We start from the raw sequence: 26691 nt of genomic DNA, 5'->3' as shown, positions 1-26691 counted from the left end.
AAAAATCATAAATACAACCACTAATAATATGATTAAATGGCTTATCACTTTTGACCAACAGTTGGCGCTGTAATCAAATCATTTTGGTGTGTTCTGTGTGAGATGACAATAACACAAAGTTTGGTGTCAATATGCTACAGCATTGCAGAGATACAGCCTGAAGTGTCATTTTGGCATCATGCCTCAAATTCCTCGCTGTGGTATGCAAGTTTTTAAAGTCAGGACAGTCTGAAGATCATCTGATTTAAATTAGGTGAAAATCGGACCAATGGTTGATGAGGAGTAATAGGCTTATGCGATAAAGTTATTAGCATTTTTATAAATGTAATTATTAATGGTTAATGATTAATGGTTAATGGTTTATTACTCTTGACCAATAGGTGGCACTGTTACCAAATTAAGGTGATAATGGCACATATTGGCAAATATTTTCAAATGGATGCAGAGATACAGCCTCAGATGCATTTTTGCCATCTTTCCATGAAATTCGTTGTTGCGCTAAACAAAAACTCTTTATTATATTGACACTATTATAGAGGACAAGGAAGTATGGCCAATTTTGGCATTATTGGTATCGATGCTCTCGGCATGACCCAATGAGTATAGGGAGACTACTTTCATTTCAATAGTCTAAATTATCCAAAAATTATTAGCATTTTTTTTATATTTCATTATAACTTTTGACAACAAGGTGGCGCGGCCACCAAACTTTTTAAGTACTATATCAGGGCATGGAGCCAAATATTTTTGTAATTATGTTCGTAACAATACAATAATGTGTAAAAAAAAAAAAAAAAAAAAAAAGAGAGAGAGAAAAATACAGCACTTTAAAACAATTTAAAATGACTTATGGCTAAAATGGTTGACATGGGAAAATTGGATATCGTTCGACTCGACATGACGCACTGAATTTAAAGAGACCAGTTTTCAGTTATTGGCCAAACCATTCAGAAGTTAAATGCAAAGATATGCACTTTTAATATTTCTGGACCACTAGGTGGCGCTGTGTCGAAACGGTAAAGGTAGTCTCAGGTTGTTCTAACACACATCAAGTTTGGATTCAATACACCAAACCGTTGTCGAGATATAGCCTCACATGCATTTTTGTGTGCTTTTCGTCAAATTTGTTCATGTGTCATTTGAGAACGGTTAGACGAACCAACTTGAATTCCATAACTTTTTGCCAGAATGGTCTGAAGATGATCTGAGACAATTTTTGTGAAAATCAGCTTACCGTCTAGGAAGGTTTGAAAAAGTATGTTCTTTGTACAATTGAAAATAGTAAAAAATTAAACCTTGCCATTATATCATTTAACTTGGTATGGGCCAACGATTCAGAGGAAAAAAAGAATTTCCATTTTCTGGTTTACGGTTCAAAAGTTATTAGCATAAACATTAATGCAACTTTGGACAAGTGGTGGCGCTAGGGAGTTTAAGTTAGAGACTTCGAATTTGTTATGGTTAATGTTGAAAGTGTCCTCCATCAGTGTGGCAAGTTTTATAACTTCCCCCAGTCGGTTCTATGGGCTGCCATAGACTTGCGGCAGAAGAATAAGAATAACGCCAACGATTACAATAGGTGCCTATGCACCTTCAGTGCTTGGCCCTAATAATAAGAGAACAGGAACGAAAAAAATAGGTGCCTCGCACCTTCGGTGCTTGGGCCTAATAATTATAAGAAGAACGGGAACGAAAACAATAGGTGTCTCGTACCTTCCGTGCTTGGACCCTAATAATAAGAATGGGAACGGAAACAATAGGTGCCTCGCACCTTCGGTGCTTGAGAATCTGTGAGGTATAGTCAAGAGGAAAATAAGAAACAAGAACAAATAATGCAGACGAGCTGAAGGCCACTGTCAAAGAAACCTGGGCTTCCATACCACCTCAGCAGTGCCACAAACTGATCACTTTCATGCCATGCCGAATTGAGCCAGTAATTAAAGCAAAAGGTGCCCCTACCAAGTATAGAGTACATGTACATAAATTAACGTACTTTCCAGAAGGCAAACAAGTCACTAAAAATGTTTTTTATGAAGTATTCAAATTTGTTTATGAATGAATGTTGAATTGGTGGGTTTTTGTTCAATGTGAGCCAAAATTATCACAATTAAAAGTACCAAAGACAGTGAATCTACAATTTTCATAGTCATGAAAATAAAGAAAACTCTTTGAATGAGAAGGTGTGTCCAAACTTTTGGTCTGTACTGTACTGTATATATATATCGGCATGACTATGAAAATTGTAGATTCACACTGAAGGCATCAAAACTATGAATTAACACGTGGAATTATATACAGTATTGTTCAAAATAATAGCAGTACAATGTGACTAACCAGAATAATCAAGGTTTTTCGTATATTTTTTTATTGCTACGTGGCAAACAAGTTACCAGTAGGTTCAGTAGATTCTCAGAAAACAAATGAGACCCAGCATTCATGATATGCACGCTCTTAAGGCTGTGCAGTTGGGCAATTAGTTGAATTAGTTGAAAGGGGTGTGTTCAAAAAAATAGCAGTGTGGCATTCAATCACTGAGGTCATCAATTTTGTGAAGAAACAGGTGTGAATCAGGTGGCCCCTATTTAAGGATGAAGCCAACACTTGTTGAACATGCATTTGAAAGCTGAGGAAAATGGGTCGTTCAAGACATTGTTCAGAAGAACAGCGTACTTTGATTAAAAAGTTGATTAGAGAGGGCAAAACCTATAAAGAGGTGCAAAAAATGATAGGCTGTTCAGCTAAAATGATCTCCAATGCCTTAAAATGGAGAGCAAAACCAGAGAGACGTGGAAGAAAACGGAAGACAACCATCAAAATAGATAGAAGAATAACCAGAATGGCAAAGGCTCAGCCAATGATCACCTCCAGGATGATCAAAGACAGTCTGGAGTTACCTGTAAGTACTGTGACAGTTAGAAGGCGTCTGTGTGAAGCTAATCTATTTTCAAGAATCCCCCGCAAAGTCCCTCTGTTAAAGAAAAGGCATGTGCAGAAGAGGTTACAATTTGCCAAAGAACACATCAACTGGCCTAAAGAGAAATGGAGGAACATTTTGTGGACTGATGAGAGTAAAATTGTTCTTTTTGGGTCCAAGGGCCACAGGCAGTTTGTGAGACGACCCCCAAACTCTGAATTCAAGCCACAGTACACAGTGAAGACAGTGAAGCATGGAGGTGCAAGCATCATGATATGGGCATGTTTCTCCTACTATGGTGTTGGGCCTATTTATCGCATACCAGGGATCATGGATCAGTTTGCATATGTTAAAATACTTGAAGAGGTCATGTTGCCCTATGCTGAAGAGGACATGCCCTTGAAATGGTTGTTTCAACAAGACAATGACCCAAAACACACTAGTAAACGGGCAAAGTCTTGGTTCCAAACCAACAAAATTAATGTTATGGAGTGGCCAGCCCAATCTCCAGACCTTAATCCAATTGAGAACTTGTGGGGTGATATCAAAAATGCTGTTTCTGAAGCAAAACCAAGAAATGTGAATGAATTGTGGAATGTTGTTAAAGAATCATGGAGTGGAATAACAGCTGAGAGGTGCCACAAGTTGGTTGACTCCATGCCACACAGATGTCAAGCAGTTTTAAAAAACTGTGGTCATACAGCTAAATATTAGTTTAGTGATTCACAGGATTGCTAAATCCCAGAAAAAAAAATGTTTGTACAAAATAGTTTTGAGTTTGTACAGTCAAAGGTAGACACTGCTATTTTTTTGAACACACCCCTTTCGACTAATTGCCCAATTGCACAGCCTTAAGAGCGTGCATATCATGAATGCTGGGTCTTGTTTGTTTTCTGACAATCTACTGAACCTACTGGTAACTTGTTTGCCACGTAGCAATAAAAAATATACTAAAAACCTTGATTATTCTGGTTAGTCACATTGTACTGCTATTATTTTGAACAATACTGTATGGAATTATATACATAACAAAAAAGTGTGAAACAACTGAAAATATGTCATATTCTAGGTTCTTCAAAAGTAGCCACCTTTTGCTTTGATTACTGCTTTGCACACTATTGGCATTCTCTTGATGAGCTTCAAGAGGTAGTGACCTGGAATGGTCTTCCAACAGTCTTGAAGGAGTTCCCCGAGAGATGCTTAGCACTTGTTGGCCCTTTTGCCTCCTGTCCTGGTCCAGCTCACCCCTAAACCATCTCGATTGGGTTCAAGTCTGGTGACTGTGGAGGCCAGGTCATCTGTCGCAGCACCCAATCACTCTCCTTCTTGGTCAAATAGCCCTTGATGCCTTCAGTGTGACTACAATTTTCATAGTCATGAAAATAAAGAAAATTCTTTGAATGAGAAGGTGTGTCCAAACTTTTGGTCTGTACTATATATATGTATATTTAATTACTGTTTAATAACAATATCATGCATATGATCCTTTGTGTAAAGGTCTTCTTTTAATTTTTGATGAGTCGACTGTAGCCTAAGTCTATCCTACGTTTTGAAATTAACTCACTGTAAATTTTTTTTTTTTTTTAAAGATGTTACAATGTTAAGTCATAATGTTATTGTTGTTTTACTCCCTCCTCTTATCTCATTTTACAATTACATCCATTTAGAAATCCATCCCTTTGCACAACCTGGCGGTAGTTTCGCGAATTATTTTAACATAATGTTAATGCCGCAGCCCTGTTGTCCCATTTAGGTTGTCCACCTACTGTATACAATGCCCCAGTTTTTCTTGAGCTGATCTCAAAGATCTAATACTTTTTCCATGTACACAAAAGGCCTATTTCTCTCAAATATTGTTCACAAATCTCTCAAAATCTGTGTTAGTGAGCCCATCTCCTCTGCCGAGATTATCCATCCACCTCACAGGTGTGGAATATCAAGATGCTGATTAGACAGCATGATTACTGCACAGACTGTAGGCTGGCCACAATAAAAGGCCACTCTAAAATGTGCAGTTTTATCACATAGCACAATGCCACAGATGTTGGAAGTTTTAAGGGAGCATGCATTGGCATGCTGACTGCAGGAATGTCCACCAGAGCTGTTTCCCATGAATTGAATGTTCATTTCTCTACCATAAGCCGTCTCCAAAGGTGTTTCAGAGAATTTGGCAGTACATCCAGCCGGCCTCACAACTGCAGACCACATGTAACCACACCAGCCCAGGACCTCCATATCCAGAATCTTCACCTCCAAGATCGTCTGAGGCCAGCCACCCAGACAGCTGCTGCAACAAATGGCATTGCACAACCAAATAACTTCTGCACAAACTGTCAGAAACCATCTCAGGGAAGCTCATCTGCATGCTCGTCGTCCTCGGGGTCTCAACCTGACTGCAGTTTATCGTCGAAACTGACTTAAGTGGACAAATGCTCACATTCGATGGCATCTAGCACTTTGGAGAGGTGTTTTCTTTACACATAAATCCAGGTTTTCACTTTACAGGGCAGATGGCAGACAGTGTATGACATTGTGTGGTTGAGCGGTTTGTTGATGTCAGTGGTGGTGGTGGGGTTATGGTATGGGCAGGCCTATGTTAAGGACAACGAACACGGATGCATTTTATTGATAGAATACTGAATGCAACGAGATACCTTGACTATATTCTGGGACCTGTTGTTGTGCCATTCATCCATGACCATCACCTCATGTTGCAGCATGATAATGCACGGCCCCATGTTGCAAGGATCTGAACTCAATTCCTGGAAGGTGCCATCTGTCATGTCTGGCAAAAAAAATCAAGTCATACTCCACATTCCATACCAGATGGGAGCAGTATGCCTCAATAAAGTGAATTGGTCTACTCTAGAGTAACAAACGAGAAACGGCATAGTCTCTATGCTTTGCCCCTACCTTCACAACAACCCTACAGCCATAGCCGAAGCCTAAGAGGACGTTTTGCCTCCAGAGGAACGTTGGGTGATTTCAAGTGATTTTGAAACATGACATCTTCAAGCTACTCCCCTTCACCTTTACCAGTGAATATGTTCCTATTCGTTTTGTTCATATTACATTTTAAGTTGTATATACACATTATTTGAATTAAATTAATTTGACAGACAGCATTCTGTCAACATCATTGGTAAACATCAGACAGCTGATGTTGACCAAGCTAGCGCCAACCAACGTAACCAGAGCTGCCAACTCTCAAGCATTCACCGTGAGACACACGCAATTGACTCTTTTCTCACGCTTTCACGCCACACATCAATTTTCTCACGCCCAGAAAAACCACGAAGCAAAGAGGACACGGAGACCAACAGACTAGACAGAGCCAGGTTAGTTATGATATAAAAAAATGGGTAACTTAGCTAGCTAATTATCAAACGCAGCTACGGTTAGCCATTGCTAACATTAGCACGTTTATCGAACAGTCTTCAATACATTTCTATGTTATAAGTTCCCCCCAAAAAAATACACAAACATTTAAATCAAAGTTCTAGCGAAATACTAACAGCATCGAACTTACCAATCCAAAAGAAATGTTGCAAGTTCGGAGTCGAACATCATTCCTTTCAGGTCCATCAGTTGTCTCCAGCGATTGAAAGCAGTGCCGATGTTTACTCTGGTTCAGCTCCTTTTCTTATCGGATTTGATTTGTGATTCCGAGCGCGGTTGTTTCCCTGTAGCGGGTGGTGGTCTCTTGCCAAGGGCTTGAGCCATCCTTCCTCTCTCTTCCCTGAACTGAAATGAAGTACTGGGCTTCTACTCTCCACATGATTGACATCAGGTTCAGGTACGCCCACAAGCCGTGCGAGTTATTCGTGTATTACAGGTTGGCTGGTGGTTATGTTGCCCGCATACCGCCGCCCATGGCCGAAACTGGCATTATGACACCTGTTGGGTCGGGGCTAGTAATGCTAATGCTAATTTAGGTTGATATCTCTGCAGAACTATAACTTGACATTTTTTTAATGACATCATCGCCCTTATTTCTTCTCATTCTTGCGTGTTGGCAATTTTACCTCAATTTTTGCATATGGCACCTTTAAAGACCCTGGGGTCAAACTGACCGAATAGAAAAATGATGCTTAAAAATGTTTTACGGGTCTCCCTATTAAATTAGTAAAACACATTATAGTAACATTACAGTAGACAAGACAGTAAATCTAAAGAAAGAAAAGTAAATTGTGTATTTGCAGATGTTCTCTCAGATTTTAACATTATACCAAAAATAAATAAATTTTACTTTTATTTCAGAATTCATTGAAGAAAAAGAGGAAAATGAAGAATCAAGTGAAGTTGAGGAGAAGAATCATGTCAAAACTGGCGGAAAACTTTCCCAGTGTGGTAAGAGTTTCACACAATCATCAAACCTTGAGGATCACATGAACATCCACACTGGAGAGAAGCAGCACGCATGTGATCAATGCGGTAAAATGTTTTTATGGGCTTCAATTCTGAAGAAACACTTAAAAGTTCATGCAAAGAAGCAGCCACATTCATGTCATTTGTGTGGTAAGAGTTTTTTGCATTTACAAAGTTTGAAAGTACATCAGAAAATACATACTGGTGTGAGAGAGTACATGTGCTTTGGGTGTGAAAAGACTTTTAGTTCAGTGAGCAGTTTAAAACTGCACGAGAGGATTCACACTGGAGAGAAACCTTACAAGTGTTCACACTGTGACATGAGATTCAGTGTGTCATCAAGTCTGAAAGCACATGAGAGGTTCCACACTGGAGAGAAACCTTACAAGTGTTCACACTGTGACAAGAGATTCAGTCAATCATCAAATCTGAAAACACATGAGAGGATTCACACTGGAGAGAAACCTCACAAGTGTTCACACTGTGACAAGAGATTCAATAATTTATCACGTCTGAAAACACATGAGAGGATTCACACTGGAGAGAAACCTTACAAGTGTTCACACTGTGACAAGAGATTCAGTCAGCCAGTAAATCTGAAAACACACGAGACGATTCACACTGGAGAGCAACCTTACAAGTGTTCAAACTGCGACAAGGGATTCAATAATTTATCACATCTGAAAAAACATGAGAGGATTCACACTGGAGATAAACCTTACAAGTGTTCACACTGTGACAAGAGATTCAGTCAGCCAATAAATCTGAAAACACATGAGAGGATTCACACTGGAGAGCAACCTTTCAAGTGTTCACACTGTGACAAGAGATTCAATCAATCAGCAAATCTGAAAACACATGAGAGGATTCACACTGGAGAGAAACCTTACAAGTGTTCATACTGTGACAAGAGATTCAGTCAGTTAGTAGATCTGAAAACACATGAGAGGATCCACACTGGAGAGAAACCTTACAAGTGTTCACACTGTGAAAAGAAATTCAGTGGTTCATCAAATCTGAAAACACACGAGAGGATTCACACTGGAGAGAAAGTACATCACCGCAACATACCTGGGAATCGTTTCATTGAGTCATCTGTTATACACAAAAACCAACCACAGTAAGGCCCCATACATGCGGAGACACATTTAGTTGTATATGTAAATATTTTGTATGGTATATGCGTTTTGTCCAGACGGATCCAGCATTCAGGGCAGTGAAAACGCAATTTTTTTTAAAACTAGGTCCCAGAGTGGATAAATCTGAAAATGACACCTTTGGGTTTGTGTTCTGCCAATCTGTATGTTTTTTGAAACAATGATGTCATTACCCCACATCTCTACTATATTCAGACACCGCTATGTGATGTAACACCAACAACAATGGAGGACTACATGTTTGTGCTCATGCTGCAGAAGCTACTGAGCCTGTAAGCTTGACTAAACTTACTAGTAGAGCTGCACGATATTGGGGAAAAAAATCACATTGTGATAATGCATCGGTGATGTATATTGCGATAGGGAAAAATAAAATCACTATGACTTGAACAGCTCTATTTGGGGAAAAAAAATATTGGGGTGATTTTATAGGTGAATAAATCATAGATAACAGATATTTATAATTTATAAATGATACAAATTAAATAAAAAATAGTGCTTTATATTCTTCAGGTAAGTCAAACTGTTAACTGTTACAGTTAAGTCTAATACGCTGAGTTACATTGCTGACAGAATGCAGTGTTTATAATCTATATATTGTAAAGAGGATGTAGCACACGCACTGTCAAGTCAAGTGCCAGTGGATTACAGACTTGCTCCCGCGAGATCTAACGCAACAGAGAGCAGCGCGGGACAAGTGTGTGTGCAGGACATCTATTGCACAAAATAAAAATGAACTTATATAAAATATAAACGATTAACATGTGCAAGTGTATGCAGAGCTTCTATTTAGGCGTCTGTAGCCTGCTCTGTCTAGTCTGTCAGTCTCCCTGTCCTCGATTTTTCTGTGCATGAGAATGGATGTGTGGCATGAGAGCGTGTGAAAAGCGTCAATTGCGTGTGTCTCACATTTTATTTATTTTATTTACATTTTATTGCATTTGTATTAGTTATTTGAAGAGTAAAGAAAATCAGTGGGTCTTAAGTCTTTTCTTTAATGTTATTAGAGGGCACACCATCACTCTTCGCAGGCAAGATGGCGGCGCGAGTTCGCAGCGGTATAACAGGGATTGATGCGAGATACTGATCCAAAAGCACACCTTTTGTTACTTTCTTGTTTGTTTAATTTCTTCCTTTAATATAGGCTAAGCAATTTGTCATTGTTGCTGTTTTCATTTAAAATAAATAAAACATTGAACCACAAATTAAGTATTTGTTTTGAATTTTTTTAATAAAAGTAAGATCTTTAAATGCCTATGGGACTTTGTACCATTGTACTATTTTATTGCTTATGTCACAATACAGTCAAGTCATCTTTATTTATATAGCACTTTAAACAAAATACATTGGCTCAGCAACTGAGCAACATTCATTAGGAAAACAGTGCATCAATAATGCAAAATGACAGTTAAAGGCAGTTCATAATTGAATTCAGTGATGTCATCTCTGTTCAGTTTTACTTCTCTTCTTCAGCTCTCAACGGAGGCCGTCGAATTTCTTTCCTCCCCTGCCTTGCCTGCTTCGCCTGTCTCTTGTCTCGTCTACTTTGAGAGACTCTCTCTGCACTCCTTTCCTAAACTGAAACATGGATTTGATAAATTGGTATTTATTAAGCAAATCACATTAGACACACTTTTTTCGAATTTTATTGCCAGATCATACAGAAGTTATTTATGGAAAACTATTTTTAAAAGAGTTTTTTATCTTAATTTTGATCAATGTTTTATCTATCAATTGCCCATATTTTAATAAATAAGAAGCAAATATATAGCAGAAAATGAAATAACCTTAGTGTAATTGACAGAATTACTAAAAAATATTTTGCTACCTAAAATTTTAATATTTTTTGTTTCACGCATGCATGCATGTCTATTTCCCTCATATTAAATATAAAACGCATGTGGACTGATATGTCTGGACTCCTATATTAATGGAGTAGGCTATATAAACAGACGTTATACTGGTATTAAAGCATTTTCTGAGAATTTATATTTCACTTTTTTACTGCAAATGTCTTTGGTCCATCAGTCACTGATCACATTAGAATAAAATATCTCATAATAAAATACAAAATTGACTGATTTATGAATGTATATGCATAGTTCTCATCAGTCGGAAATACAGATAAACGCTTTCATTTGTTGTATTTTTGATCCTGAAAGAAAACATAACTACAAAAGAGCGAATCATACCACCGTCTGAGGTTGTGCTTCAAGTCGAACGCACCCATTTATTAATCCTTCACAGCTGAGCATCGCGAGAAGTGGATCTGTGCCAGAGCGCGCATGTAAATGAGCTGCACAAAGTTAAAAAAAAACAACAACCCTGGATAACCTAGATTAGGCCCATATTCACAAATGACTGTGTTAGCTATGGAATGAAATATCTGATATTCCGATTGACAAATACATGCAAGTGAAAGTGTATTGTTGTTTAAACACCTTTATAACGATCGCGTTATGCGCAATATAATTTTATGACACAAATTTTAAAATAGGCTTAAATCAAACACATTTTAATTCAGATTCTGTATATACATATATAGGGGAGAACGGGGTAATGTGAGACATTGGGTAATGTGAGACACCCCCTGTATCTAGGCAACGGAATACATTTGTGGTCATGTGATCATTATGTTTTCAAGTCTCTCCCATTTCCCCTTGGCCATGAAGGAGAGGACCTCATGGTGCTGTGGTAAACATGTTTTTTGTTCACAAAAATATGTTTTTTGCATGTAAAAGTAAATTTTCTTGATGTCAAGTTAATCAACTGTTGTGCCAAAGCAAATTGATTCAGGTAGAAAAACTTATATCATACATGTTGATGAACTACCAACATATAAAACCATGCGATGATGCTAGCTGGAGATTAGCCTGAATTGCTAAGAGAGATCATTTTTTTTTAAAATGTGGCAGTGGGGTAAAGTGAGACATGAGAAATATGTTAAGTTTAGTATTAAACCTATTTGAATGTAATATTACATTACATATGTTTTATTTTTAATGTTCTAAACATTGTAGAAAAGCCATCATGCCAAGGCAATACACCAGGAAGACAACCTGGGGCAAAACACCCCTAGAGGAGAGGGAGAGTGCAGCCACTGAGGTCAAGGAAGGAAAGAAGTCTATAAGAGCAGCTGCAAGGGATAGAAATATTGACAAGTCAAGCCTCCTAAGATTCATAAAGAAAAAAGAGAAAGGGAAAGTAAAATCAGGCTTATAAAGAAAGACAAAAGAAACTGGCAGGGAAAAAGCACATTAGTATAGAAAAGAGAAAACCGAAAAAGAAAGCAACCAAAAAGAAAATCATAGTTAGCAGCTCTGAGGAGAGTGATGTCCCTGTCCCAATTGATAATGTGTCTGATGAAGAAAGCTCTGAGGATGAGAGAAGTGATCCAGGAAACACAGATCTGTCCGTGGGTGACTTTGTCATAGTTAACTTTGCAACCAAACTTAGGAGCGTCCGTTACATTGGGATGGTTGAGAAAGTTGAGGATGACGAAATACTTGCACAATTTCTCAGAAGAATCCAGGGAAACACAAAAGAGTGGGAGAGACCCACATTTACTATAAAGGAAAATGATGTGGCATATGTTCCTAAAAGTGATGTGGTGAAGAAGCTGCCTCAACCTAAAAGGCCTGGAGGAACCACACGGAGAGAGCAACTCCTCATCTTTCCCTGTAACCTTCAGGGCTGGAATGTAGAGTAAGCCTAGTTCTAAAGTATGACAGTAGGCTGATGTTCTAATCCAGGTGGGTCTAGTCCTGTGTTCTGAGTCCCAGGCTGTTCTAGCTGGGTCTGATTGTCCTTTGCTCTGACCCCCCAGACACTAGCTGGCTCTAAGGGTCCTGTGTTCTGACCCCCAGACTGTGTTCTAATCTAACTGATTCTATCTGTTATTTGAATGTTAATTAAAACATTTTGAATTATATTAGCCAATGTTCTTTTTGATTTTGTTCAGAGTGTGCTTAATTGACCAATCCCCATGATTCTGTTACTAGAACGACATTAGTTCTGGAATGTGTGGTTGTCAAGCTAGCTGTCAGGATTCTAACTGTTACAACCCAGCCGGCATTTCAACGTTGAAACAACGTCAGGTACCATGGTTGAATCAATGTTGAAAAACCTTTCGATTTTGCAAATTGGATCAACGTTGTAATCACGACGTTGATTCACCGTTGAAATCGTGACGTTGATGTATGGTTGAAATCACAACGCTGATTCACTGTTGAAATCCCGACGTTGAATCAACGTTGCATAACCTTTCGATTTTGCAAATTGGATCAACGTTGAAATCACGACGTGGATTCACCGTTGAAATCGCGACGCTGTTTCACCGTCTTACCTGCATTATGGGTGAATTAGGGTCGTGCTGCAGCGCTGGGATGAAAGCTGAATGAGGTGTTGATTTTGAAAAGTTAATCAGCGTTGATAACACGACGTTGTTTCCCCGTCGTACCTTGCACCGTGTGTAAATACAACTAGATCCTAGTTTTCATTTAGATCAACATGGTACATGCAAGGCTAAAAATCTAATGACTGGCAGCAATGGCTTTACAAACAACTTCAATAAACTACCACATGCTCAAAATTGTCAAACAGCAGTTAAATTTTGGAAACATACTGTATAAAACAGATGAAAATAATCCCACACTTTATTATGCAGAGGATGCATGGAGGTAATGCTAAAAACATGTAGTAGAACAATCCAAATACAATAATATTTAAAGGTTTTTGTAAAATAATTTGGCACATAAATGCATATTTTTTTCAGCACTTACCCTTGTACCTTTATGACTGAAACCAGTGGATCTTTTATTTTGGTGGAAAACTACAGTTTCTGTCAAAAACATGTTTTAGTAATGTGTCTCATTTCAAGTTGTGCACATTTGTGCCGTGAAAATGTGTTGCACAGTACGAGCAGGGAACCTTCCACCAGTTGATTTCTAATGGGAACCCCCCGGACTGTATCTTCTTTACCGTGGGGAATGCAGAATGAGATTTCTACCGCAGGGCACTCTAAAATGTTAGAACCAGCAGCCTTAGTGTATACAGTGTGGTTGTGCTTCGGGTGATCCTTGAAAGTGTCGCAGCGCTAGGTCCATTCTGACGCCGTCCCCTCCACTCTCTCCCACTTGTGCACTTTCTATACCGTCCTGTATAAACATTTACATTTAATCATTTAACAGACGCTTTTATCCAAAGCAACTTACAAATAAGAACAACAGAAGCAGTCAGGTGTACAAGCGAACAACAACAGGATACAAGTGCCATGACAAGTCTCAGTTAGTCTAGTACAGAACGCATAGCCAGGTTTTTTTTTTTTTTATATGAAAGACAAGAAAAGAAGGAAAAGTGCTAGCATTAGTTGGTTAAGTTCCGGTGAAAAAGATGAGTCTTAAGATGTTTCTTGAAAATGAGTAAAGACTCAGCAGTTCGGATTGAGATTGGGAGGTGATTCCAGCAGCTGGGCACAGTCCAGGAAAAGATCTGTGAGAGTGATTTTGAACCTCTTTGGGATGGCACCACAAGGCGTCGTTCACTTGCAGAGTGCAAACTTCTGGAGGGAACATAAGATTTAACCAATGAGTTTAGGTATGTCCACAATGTTTCACAATAACTTTGATATTGTGAAATATATTTAACTGAAAACTGAATGCAAAATAAATCACACAATATTTTCACTTTACAGTTCAGTAACAGTGAGGTTGGAAACAAAGTGGACAACACTATTCATTAAACACTTATTTAATGTATTCAGATGAAAATTTACAATATTAACAAATTATTCACAAGCAGTGTTTTCAGAGCCCCCAGTTACACTGTTTTAATCAAAACACTAGTAATACAGTGTAGTAAAACAAATAAAATCTAATTCAGTAAATTTTTAATAAACTAAGTACAATCAAAACCTATCACAAAATTTCAAAGCATCTCTAGCAGAAGTGACAGTGCAATGTAGCAGAAGAACAATTTCTTACCAATGTTTCAAGAACAAGCTGGATCCTCGATGACTCTACAAGGGGAAAGAAGAAATGGTTTACTGAAAAGTTCTTAAAAAGCAGGATTTCATATTATACCATTTCTTTAAACCACTGGTTCTCAAACTTTTTATACCAAGTACCACTTCAGAAAATATTTGTTATTAAATATTAAGTTGCACCATAATGACCAACATTACATTTCAGCAGTGTAGTAGGCCAAACTATTCAGCTACAGCTCTACAGTTAAAAAAATGAGGCAGTTTTATTCTAATAAGAATATTTATTGTTGTCAGACACTTTACCATGTTTGAACATTAACACTACAACTGTGCTTACATACACAGGTAAATAAAAAAAAAGTTTAAATTAAAATGTAATTTTAAATGTAATTATGTAACAAAAGTTACAAAACTGTACTGTACTTTAACTCTAACATACTTAAATGTGCAAAAAAAAAACTTACTCAAAGATTAAGTTAAAATGTATTAACATTAATTAGTTTAATTTAGTGATTCACCTGCATAACAACTAGAGGGGGCCTGACACTTTGAGAACCATGGCTTTAAACAATCCTTTTATTTATTTATTCATTTTCATTAATTCATTAAAATTATATTATTTAAATACCGACAGTTGCACTTATATGTTTCAGAAAACACTTTGAAACTATTATAAGAATAGAAACATATATAACACACCTAATGCATGGGATACATATCAGGAAAATATGGGAAAATCTCTCTTACCAGCAACACATTAGGTGAGCACCTAACTTGATCAGCTGTGATAAAGCAATGCAAAAATAGACACACGGGTATTTATTTATCTGCAGGTTACATGTCCTTTAAACTACCCATTTGTAAACTCTGGTAATACTTTACTATTTTCAAAAGATAATAAAGATAACGTTAGCGATTTTCTTACCTCATTTTGACAGGATGTTTTCAGGACCTCGCAGAACACCTGACCCTTCTTGTGTTCACAGTTTTTGTTCTCCATTGACATGTCACGACTCAAATTCGCTCAAAATAAATAAAAATGCTCACAGTTAGCCGCCTCACTCACAGAAAGACGACAATAACGGTCATATTTTTAAATGTAGAAAGGCGCGAACCGATTCATTGTCCAGTTTCCTGAATGACAGCCAGATTAACCAATCATGATAGAAGTAATAAAATAAAACATATTTCAATGTTGAAAGTTGGTCATGTGCTGGAAGTTTTTCAACAGTTCATCTTTAAACGTTGAATCAACGTTGTTTCAACGTTGAAAGCACAACTGACCTTATTTCAACCATATTTCAACATTGAAAGTTGGTCATGTGCTGGATGTTTTTCAACCATTCAGCTTTAAATGTTGAATCAACGTTGTTTCAACGTTGAAACCACAACTGACCTTATTTCAACCATATTTCAACATTGAAAGTTGGTCATGTGCTGGATGTTTTTCAACCATTCAGCTTTAAACGTTGAATCAACGTTGTTTCAACGTTGAAACCACAACTGACCTTATTTCAACCATATTTCAACGTTGAAGGTCGGTCATGTGCCGGCTGGGAATGTTATGGTAGTTTCAGAGTGGAAAAAGTAAGTGGATCAGTTACTAAATTTTAACGTTGTTTAGACATCTGCCAATGATATGAACGGAAAACAAAAACAAAACGACGGGAAAAAAAAACAGCTGGCTGATCTTAACTGATCTAAAAACTCGTTGAAAAGACGTCATTGGCAGACGTCTAAACAACGTTAAAATTTAGTAACTGATCCACTTACTTTTTCCACTCTGAAACTATATGAACGGAAAACAAACGACGTCTAAACAACGTTAAAATTTAGTAACTGATCCACTTACTTTTTCCACTCTGAACATATATGAACGGAAAACAAAAACGACGGGAAAAAAAAACAGCTGGCTGATCTTAACTGATCTAAAAACTCGTTAAAAAGACGTCATTGGCAGACGTCTAAACAACGTAAAAATTTTGTTGAAATGTGAAAGGTGAAAAGACGTCTTTTTCAGGTCGTCGAAAGACGTCTATAAACAGACGTCCAAATTACGTTTAAATGTTTAGACGTCTGCCAATGATATGAACGGAAAACAAAAACAAAACGACGGGGAAAAAAAACAGCTGGCTGATCTTAACTGATCTAAAAACTCGTTGAAAAGACGTCATTGGCAGACGTCTAAACAACGTTAAAATTTAGTAACTGATCCACTTACTTTTTCCACTCTGAAACTATATGAACGGAAAACAAACGACGTCTAAACAACGTTAAAATTTAGTAACTGATCCACTTACTTTTTCCACTCTGAACATATATGAACGGAAAACAAAAACGACGGGAAAAAAAACAGCTGGCTGATCTTAACTGATCTAAAAACTCGTTAAAAAGACGTCATTGGCAGACGTCTAAACAACGTAAAAATTTTGTTGAAATGTGAAAGGTGAAAAGACGTCTTTTTCAGGTCGTCGAAAGACGTCTATAAACAGACGTCCAAATTACGTTTAAATGTGGTTGAAAAGTGAAAGGTGAAAAGACGTCTTTTCCAGACCTAATTACAACCGTGAATTATTTTTCATATTCCTAATTAGTGAAAATAAAGACAATTCACAGTATATTGACACATTTATTGACGCATTACATCTTTCATGTTAATTCTTGATCACATCTTTAGCCTCCTTTGATTAAATCATTTGCTGCTCAAGAAACATTTCTGATTATTATCAATGTTTAAAACAGTTGTGCAGCCCAATATTTTGTGGGAACCATTACATTTGTCAGTATTTTTTAATTGACCTTGCAAAAGAGTAGTATTTATTTAGATTTAAAAGTCTTTACTATAAACTTATCAAATTAATCCATCTTTCTGTTTTAATATAATTTTTCAAGACAATAAACTATGACCAATTGTAACCACATTAGAACAACCAAAAATGTAAATTCTGTCATTATTTCCTTACCCTCATGTTGCAGCAAACCATGTTGCAGAACACAAATGAAGATATGTTTTTAACAGATGCCTTGTGTACGCAAAAAACAACAACAGCAAAAATAATCTATTCAGAAATTATGATTCCCCAATGGATTTTCACAAAAGCACCAAAAAGCGCCAGCTCTCACGCCAATGCAACACTGATGCATCATGGTGCTTGTGTGAATGCGTTATTTTATATAAAAAAAAAATTCTCAGATTTCATTAAAAAGTTCTGCATTTATGTTTCAAAGATGAACAAAAGTCTGGCTTGGAACAACATAAAGGTGAGTGATGAAAATCTTTGGTTTAACTGACACGTTTGGTAAATGGTTTCCCACAGGGACACCATCTCTGCCTGATCTCTGATCTGCTGCTTCTTCTGCTCCTTCCTCCATCCCAATTCTGGATTAATGAGCCACAGCAGATGTTTCCACTTTGAATGCTTTAGCCTGGCTGTTTTTTCTGCAGCATCTAAAGTGAGAAAGACAACAGTAAACTAAAATGTAAATGAATAATACAAAAACAATGGTTGTCCAAAATGTACAAATTAAAGTGTATTAATCATTCTTCATGAGGGATTATTAACTAATCAGTATGTCGGGTTGTCAGCTCTGGCCATTAAGGTGAGACTTAGGTCTCTGCAGAGTAAAAGCAGGCGTTTATGTGTATTCAAACTGCTGGGTGTTTTCTAAATCATGCAATCAAAATGATCCCCCTTACCTAACCACCACCCTAAACCTACCGTCACTATGACATCAGCCAATCAGGTATCATGGTCTAAAAACACCCTGACCTAGTAACTCCCATTACTTTCCTGCAGAGACCTATGCTTGGCTTCAGGTCCACTGTCATGCATAGTTTACATCTCAATCAGCTTCAAAGTTTGCCAAGTTGTGAATATATTGTGTACACAAATGTAGGTACTGGTAAGCACTGTGGCTCACTATACACTGGTGGCTATTTCTGTCCTCATTGTACAACATCACTACTGACATTAATGCACAACAATAAAACTGATATCTTTCTTTTAATGCTATTTACAGCACATTATGATGAATACTTTATTACATGTATGTGCAAGATTTAATTAATAAATTAATTGGAAATGTTTACTAGATTAGACGTTACCTGTCTAGTGATATTTTTATGCTGAAATATATTATTGGTTTGTGTTTTAAAATCTATTACGTGTAATCTTATAGCGAATTATCAGTGTACCGTAAAAAGAAAATAGTGATTGAAACACACCCAGTGTTTACGTCCACACCTGATCACACTCACCTGTTTGTGACTTATAGTTAGTAAAACTGAAGACCTTGATTAATGTGTTCAGGTGCACTGCACTAGGTTGGAGCAAAACTCTGCATGTAAGTGGACCTTGAGAGACAATGTTGAGATCTCCTGCAATATGTTCTGAACATGCACTATAAAGAGGCAGAGTGACTTACAACACTGGTGTCCAGTTCTGGGCTGGAGGACCACCGTTCTGCAGAGTTTCTGCTGATCCTTGATCAGCTGCTCAGCTCTGCTTAACTGGGGTTGGAGCTAAACTCTGAAAAAAGAGAAGACAATCAATATTATAATGTTAAAAAGTTAAACAAGGTTAAATAATTTGATCCATAAATATGCATAACATCTGAAAATGCACAAAGATGAGAAGAAAGAACTTTCAACACTGAAAAATAAGAAGCAATATTAAATCACACATGCATTTTCTTTTCTTCTTATTATTCCTCTTGCAATAAGTTTATTCACAATTACCTTGTGGTGTATCAATGATTTTTAGTCTCTGAAATAGAAAAGATCCATCAATGATGAACTATTATTTACCCCGTTTGTATCTGCGAGGTGTTCATTACACATTTTACCAGTGTGTTAAGATCAGTAATTATAACTGTCGAATGTCAGACTTGACTCAATGTATTCTGCCCCAAACATATGATTAGCCTATCAGTCTAATATCGGCAAGATTCGAAAATTCTGATTCGACAGTGAAAAACCTTAGTCAAGGACACCCCTAGTAATTTCAAATATTACTATTTTACTGTATTTTAATCAGATAAATGCAGCAGTGGTGAGCATAAAATATGTATTTTAAATACATTTTTTAATAATATTTTCTATTTCTCTTCCACCTTTATTTGACCCTCTAACTTTAACACTCACTATTCTAATTATATTCTTTAAAAAAAATCTAACTACCTTTCTAATCATTTTGTATTTTTTTTTTTTCATTTATTATGCAATTGTGTGTGTATGTGTGTGTGTGTGTGTATATATATATATATATATATATATATATATATATATATATATATATATATATATATATATATAATATATGTGTGTGTGTGTGTGTGTGTATGTGTATGTGTAAAGACCTCTAACTAGCTTGTTCTATTCTTTTTTTAATTCTATCTGTTTTCTTTTTATTTATTATATTATTTAAAATCCCATGCTACGTGTACTGTGTTAACCTAACTAAGACTTGTTATAGCACTTATATTTCATTGCTCTTTTTGTTGTTTTTGTTTGCTTCCACTGTCTTCATCTGTAAGTCACTTTGGATAAAAGCGTCTGCTAAATGAATAAATGTAAATGTAAATACATGATAAATCTTACCCTTAAACGTTTGAATGGTAGTGTATGTTTGAGGTATTACTTACTAGTTATATGTGTCATAATGTCTAAAAATGTTCTTCAGCTGGATACACGCACGGCCATCAGCATGGAAGAATCTAGAACATAAACATTGTCATTCTGTCAATCTGTCTAAGCCAACAATATTTATTATACAATGCCATGTTTATTATAAATAAACTATAGCAGAGGTGAAATGCAGAAAATAAAATTAATTTACAGATTATACAAAAAATTTAAAAGAATAATAACAGAATTTAAAGTTTTAGGTTTACTAACCGATTAATACTCTTACAGTGTGGACATCAAAATAACTAACAGGCAAACACACACACACACACATATATTATGAAAATATTATATAAACACACATATATAAGAAAATTACAGATTCATGCTGATGTAGGCGAAATATATTGTGAAAAATGCACATAAAGGTACCTCTTGTAGTTAGCATTACAGTTGAGATGCTAATGGACTTTTTCTGAAGACCCTGACCATTTCTATAAAGTACATTTTCAACGAAAGTGTGTCATATAGATGAAAGAAACTTTCAGGGACACTTTTATGTAACATTTGTGTAATTTAATATTAAATTTACCTGAAATGAGTGAAAACAACCACGAGAGACAGCGTCTGCAGCTGCTTGACGGTTGAGCTGAGCCCCGTTTCCATGGTGACTTCCTCCGCTCCAGTACAGCGCGTGACCATCAAGGCATCGAACCCCCAACTGCTCCCCGGGCGCTGGAGCATAAATGGCTGCCCATTGCTCTTGTGTGTGTGTGTTTACTGCTCTGTGTGTGTGCACTTCGAATCCCAGCCGGCATTTCAACGTTGATTCAACGTTGAAACAACGTCAGGTACCATGGTTGAATCAACGTTGAAAAACCTTTCGATTTTGCAAATTGGATCAACGTTGAAATCACGACGTGGATTCACCGTTGAAATCGCGACGCTGTTTCACCGTCTTACCTGCATTATGGGTGAATTAGGGTCGTGCTGCAGCGCTGGGATGAAAGCTGAATGAGGTGTTGATTTTGAAAAGTTAATCAGCGTTGATAACACGACGTTGTTTCCCCGTCGTACCTTGCACCGTGTGTAAATACAACTAGATCCTAGTTTTCATTTAGATCAACATGGTACATGCAAGGCTAAAAATCTAATGACTGGCAGCAATGGCTTTACAAACAACTTCAATAAACTACCACATGCTCAAAATTGTCAAACAGCAGTTAAATTTTGGAAACAGATGAAAATAATCCCACACTTTATTATGCAGAGTATGCATGGAGGTAATGCTAAAAACAGGTAGTAGAACAATCCAAATACAATAATATTTAAAGGTTTTTGTGAAATAATTTGGCCAATAAATGCATATTTTTTGCAGCACTTACAAGACAAACCCTTGTACCTTTATGACTGAAACCAGTGGATCTTTTATTTTGGTGGAAAACTACAGTTTCTGTCAAAAACATGTTTTAGTAATGTGTCTCATTACAAGAGTTGTGTACATTTGTGCAGTGAAAATGTGTTGAACAGTTCGAGAAGGGAACCTTCCACCAGTTGATTTCTAATGGGAACCCCCCGGACTGTATCTTCTTTACCGTGGGGAATGCAGAATGAGATTTCTACCGCAGGGCACTCTAAAATGTTAGAACCAGCAGCCTTAGTGTATACAGTGTGGTTGTGCTTCGGGTGATCCTTGAAAGTGTCCCAGCGCTAGGTCCATTCTGACGCCGTCCCCTCCACTCTCTCCCACTTGTGCACTTTCTGTACCGTCCTGTATAAACATTTACATTTAATCATTTAACAGACGATTTTATCCAAAGCAACTTACAAATGAGAACAACAGAAGCAGTCAGGTGTACAAGCGAACAACAACAGGATACAAGTGCCATGACAAGTCTCAGTTAGTCTAGTACAGAACGCATAGCCAGGTTTTTTTTTTTATATATATATATATAAAAAAGACAAGAAAAGAAGGAAAAGTGCTAGCATTAGTTGATTAAGTTCTGGTGAAAAAGATGAGTCTTAAGATGTTTCTTGAAAATGAGTAAACACTCAGTTCGGATTGAGATTGGGAGGTGATTCCACCAGCTGGACACAGTCCAGGAAAAGATCTGTGAGAGTGATTTTGAACCTCTTTGGGATGGCACCACAAGGCGTCGTTCACTTGCAGAGTGCAAACTTCTGGAGGGCACATAAGATTTAACCAGTGAGTTTAGGTATGTTCACAATGTTTGACAATAACTTTGATATTGTGAAATATATTTAACTGAAAACTGAATGCAAAATAAATCACACAATATTTTCACTTTACAGTTCAGTAACAGTGAGGTTGGAAACAAAGTGGACAACACTATTCATTAAACACTTATTTAATGTATTCAGATGAAAATTTACAATATTAACAAATTATTCACAAGCAGTGTTTTCAGAGCCCCCAGTTACACTGTTTTAATCAGAACACTAGTAATACAGTGTAGTAAAACAAGTCAAATCAAATTCAGTACATTTTTATTAAACTAAGCACAACCAAAACCTATCACAAAAGGTCAAAGCATCTCTAGCAGAAGTGACAGTGCAATGTAGCAGAAGAACAATTTCTTACCAATGTTTCAAGAACAAGCTGGATCCTCGATGACTCTACAAGGGAAAGAAGAAATGGTTTACTGAAAAGTTCTTAAAAAGCAGGATTTCATTTTATACCATTTCTTTAAACCACTGGTTCTCAAACTTTTTATACCAAGTACCACTTCAGAAAATATTTGTTATTAAATATTAAGTTGCACCATAATGACCAACATTACATTTCAGCAGCGTAGTAGGCCAAACTATTCAGCTACAGGTCTACAGTTAAAAAAATGAGGCAGTTTTATTCTAATAAGAATATTAATTGTTGTCAGACACTTTACCATGGTAAATATAGTTTGAACATTAACACTACAACTGTGCTTACATACACAGGTAAATAAAAAAAAAGTTTAAATTAAAATGTAATTTTAAATGTAATTATGTAACAAAAGTTACAAAACTGTACTGTACTTTAACTGTAACATACTTAAATGTGCAAAAAAAAAAAAACTTACTCAAAGATTAAGTTAAAATATATTAACATTAATTAGTTTAATTTAGTGATTCACCTGCATAACAACTAGAGGGGGCCTGACACTTTGAGAACCATGGCTTTAAACAATGCTTTTTTTTCTTTTTTTTTTCATTAATTCATTAAAATTATATTATTTAAATACCGACATTTGCACTTATATGTTGCAGAAAACACTTTGAAACTAATATAAGAATACAAACATATATAACACACCTAATGCATGGGATTCATATCAGGAAAATATGGGAAAATCTCTAAAAGACATTAACACATAACTCACCAGCAACACATTAGGTGAGCATCTAACTTGATCAGCTGTGATAAAGCAATGCAAAAATAGACACACGGCTATTTATTTATCTGCAGGTTACATGTCCTTTAAACTACCCATTTGTAAACTCTGGTAATACTTTACTATTTTCAAAAGATAATAAAGATAAAGTTAAAAGCTTGTTAACCTTTTTCTACCATTTAGCATTAAACATTTTTAACGTTGTTTCATTAAAACAACTGACCTTATTTCAACCATATTTCAACGTTGAAAGTTGGTCATGTGCTGGATGTTTTTCAACCATTCAGCTTTAAACGTTGAATCAACGTTGTTTCAACGTTGAAACCACAACTGACCTTATTTCAACCATATTTCAACGTTGAAGGTCGGTCATGTGCCGGCTGGGAATGGGTTAAATGCAGAGCACAAATTCTGAGTATGGGTCACCATACTTTGCTGAATGTCACTTTCACTTTAATATGCTGTGTTGCATGGACGTAGCCTACTTGTTTGTGTTTTTGACAAAACAGTTTATTTGTGGATAGTGAAAAATGTATTTTAAGTCACTGAAATAAAGCCATGATACACAAACAGAACATTTGTTCGCAAAACATAATAATATTCCGATCTCATGATAAATGTTATTCTGAATAATGTCCCAGCTAACACAGTTACGTTGTGACGACGTAACTGGACCAGACCATATTCGTTGCAGCGACATCCCAAATAACGTTCCAGCGATGTAACTTTGTGATTCCCATATCCGTCGTTATAGTGGAACTTCGCTGGAACGTGATGAGTACGTCCCAACGACCAAACTGTTACGTTATGAGGACGTTCCTATAAAATACCATATTGGTCGCAGCGACGTACCATATAACGTTCCAGCGATGTAACTTTGTGATTCCCATATCCGTCGTGGCGACGTTATAGTGGAACGTCACTGGAACGTGATGAGTACGTCCCAACGACCAAACTGTTACGTTATGAGGACGTTCCTATAAAATACCATATTGGTCTCAGCGACGTACCACATAACGTTCCAGTGACGTAACTTTGTGATTCCCATATCCGTCGTGGCAACGTTATAGTGGAACGTCGCTGGAACGTGATGAGTATGTCCTGACGACCAAACTGGCACGTTATGAGGACGTGACATTACAGGATCATATTGGTAATTCATATTTTCACCTCACCATTACCTTGAAATACATAAAGAACTAATAAACTCAATCCATCTCTGGTGCAAAAAATAAACCTTATGAAATCTAATTGTAATCTAATTATAGGGGATTCATAGTTAATACATTAATTACATACATGCAATGCAAACAAATACAAAAACATTACATTCTAATATAAAATAGACAAAAACACACTGCATTCATTCACAAATCAATATTTATTCAGCACTACTTTCTACAAATACGAAGCCAAAACATTTTGAACATCGCACCTGTTCTTTAAACATGCAAAATGTTACTAAGTTATGAGCACAGAAAACTAAACGCATCAATTCATAGATTACACAATATAAACAATAGAAAATTTTTGTCTTAAAGATGGGGAGATGGTTAATGACGTTATTAGTGAAAATTAAAAATAATTATCAGTAAACTTATTGATACAACATAATTTAGTGCAACAAAAAATACATGATAAATAGATATGAAACAATTCCGCAGATACTGCACAGAGATACTGCACAAAGTAAAACTGTGAGCGTCGTATATGAGGCTCCTGGTATAAATGTCTGATGGTGATGTGCTTTAATTACAGGACATGCAGGAGAAAAAATTTGGCTAATTCATGTGCACGATTTTCTATTTCATTCCCTCGATTTCGTGTACACTATTTATACATCAAGAGAACGAATTAGTAAATTGTGCATACGATTTAGCAAATCAATGAAATATAAAAGTAATCGTGCACGTTTAGTACATCGAGGGAACGAATTAGTAAATCATGGACATGATTTCTTTCTTTTTCTTGCATGTCATGATCAGGGATCTGTGCTCACTATCAGAGGATAAAACTAAACAATATAACAATTACCAAAGAACCATAATTTTTGAGCTTCTCAGAAGAAAAACATTCATAAAGCGTAAAGATATGAAAAATGAACAATATAGAGATTTCTAGCATCTCTCCTGTATTAATTGTCCCACCCGAAAAAAAAAAGTTTTTTAAGAAAATGAGCATATCGACTTTCTCAGAAGAATCTGTGATTACTGACTGTGGAGAAGACTCTTTCAGACAGTGCTGAGGAGGCAGAGTTAGGTGCTGGACAGCTGATAGAGAAAAGGAAGAGTGTGTTTCTTACCCCCAGCAGCAGAAGACAGGCTCTTCTGAGGGAAGGACAGGAGGCTTGATGCAGTGTTTTGCTGTAGAACAAGGCTCCTTCTCAGCACCTGATCGTCTTCAGAAAAGAGTTCCTCTAGTGTAGAGTCAGACACTCAGACTTCTTGCAAACTGGAATCTTTTAATAACATTTAGCATATTATTGTAGCCATGTTCATTGTTTTTATTATAACACATAGCAAGCTTATGAGAAAATTGTTAAACGTGTTCTTCCTCCTCTTCTTCATCCTGGACCTGCACTGTCAACATCCTCTGAGCTGAAAGGGAGGATCATCTTGTTAATGTTGCTCATGTATGTTCACAACCAGTCAAAATCTGGAATCTCTTCTTTATGGTTTTCAAGAGAAGTCTCTTCTACTCACCAAGGCTAGATTAATTTGATAAAAAAAGAAAATTTAAATTGTAAAAAAAAAAAAAAAAAAAGAAAACAGAAAGAAAGAAAGAAAGAAATAACAGTTTTCATACTCTTTTTTTGAATATACTTAAACATATTTATTGAAATAATTATGAGGCAAAGCTGAATTTTTCAGTAACTTTACTCCAGTCTTCAGTGTCACATGATCTTTTTCATATACTGATATGCTGATCGGGAAACATTGCTGATTATCACAAATCAGTGCATTTACATGCACCTAATCACATTATTGGTGCTATGATCAAAGTGTACATCTGCTCATGACATACATGATGTGAATCACATCTGCAGTTAGCTTACTACGGTTGTTAGTTCCACTGAACTCTATTGGTAAAGAAGGAACTTGTGACCAAAGTTGGTTTTAGGGAAACGCACCCCATATTAGAAATGATGGGGAAGAAAACTTAGCATTTCTGGAAAGTTGAATTTTTTCTTCATTATTATTTTATAAAACACAAAGTTCAAAACATTGAAAAAAAGGTAATCTTTTGTAAAA

The 26691-nt window shown here is 36.5% G+C and overlaps 1 long non-coding RNA gene across 1 annotated transcript; it reads right to left on the bottom strand.

Annotated features, from left to right (window-relative positions):
• Window positions 1–16780: 16780 nt before the first annotated feature.
• LOC113095473 (uncharacterized) lies at window positions 16781–20761 on the bottom strand. Its single transcript, XR_003288347.1, has 5 exons — window positions 20641–20761; window positions 20481–20542; window positions 20066–20137; window positions 18848–18951; window positions 16781–17870 (listed from the first exon to the last, which is right to left on the bottom strand). It is a non-coding gene; the product is annotated as an uncharacterized LOC113095473 (long non-coding RNA).
• Window positions 20762–26691: the final 5930 nt, after the last annotated feature.

This window comes from Carassius auratus, unplaced genomic scaffold, assembly GCF_003368295.1.
Source record: "Carassius auratus strain Wakin unplaced genomic scaffold, ASM336829v1 scaf_tig00215739, whole genome shotgun sequence".
Lineage (NCBI taxonomy): Eukaryota > Metazoa > Chordata > Actinopteri > Cypriniformes > Cyprinidae > Carassius > Carassius auratus.
The sequence above is the reverse complement of the archived record's forward strand: the minus strand, read 5'-3'. Positions and strand labels throughout refer to the sequence as shown.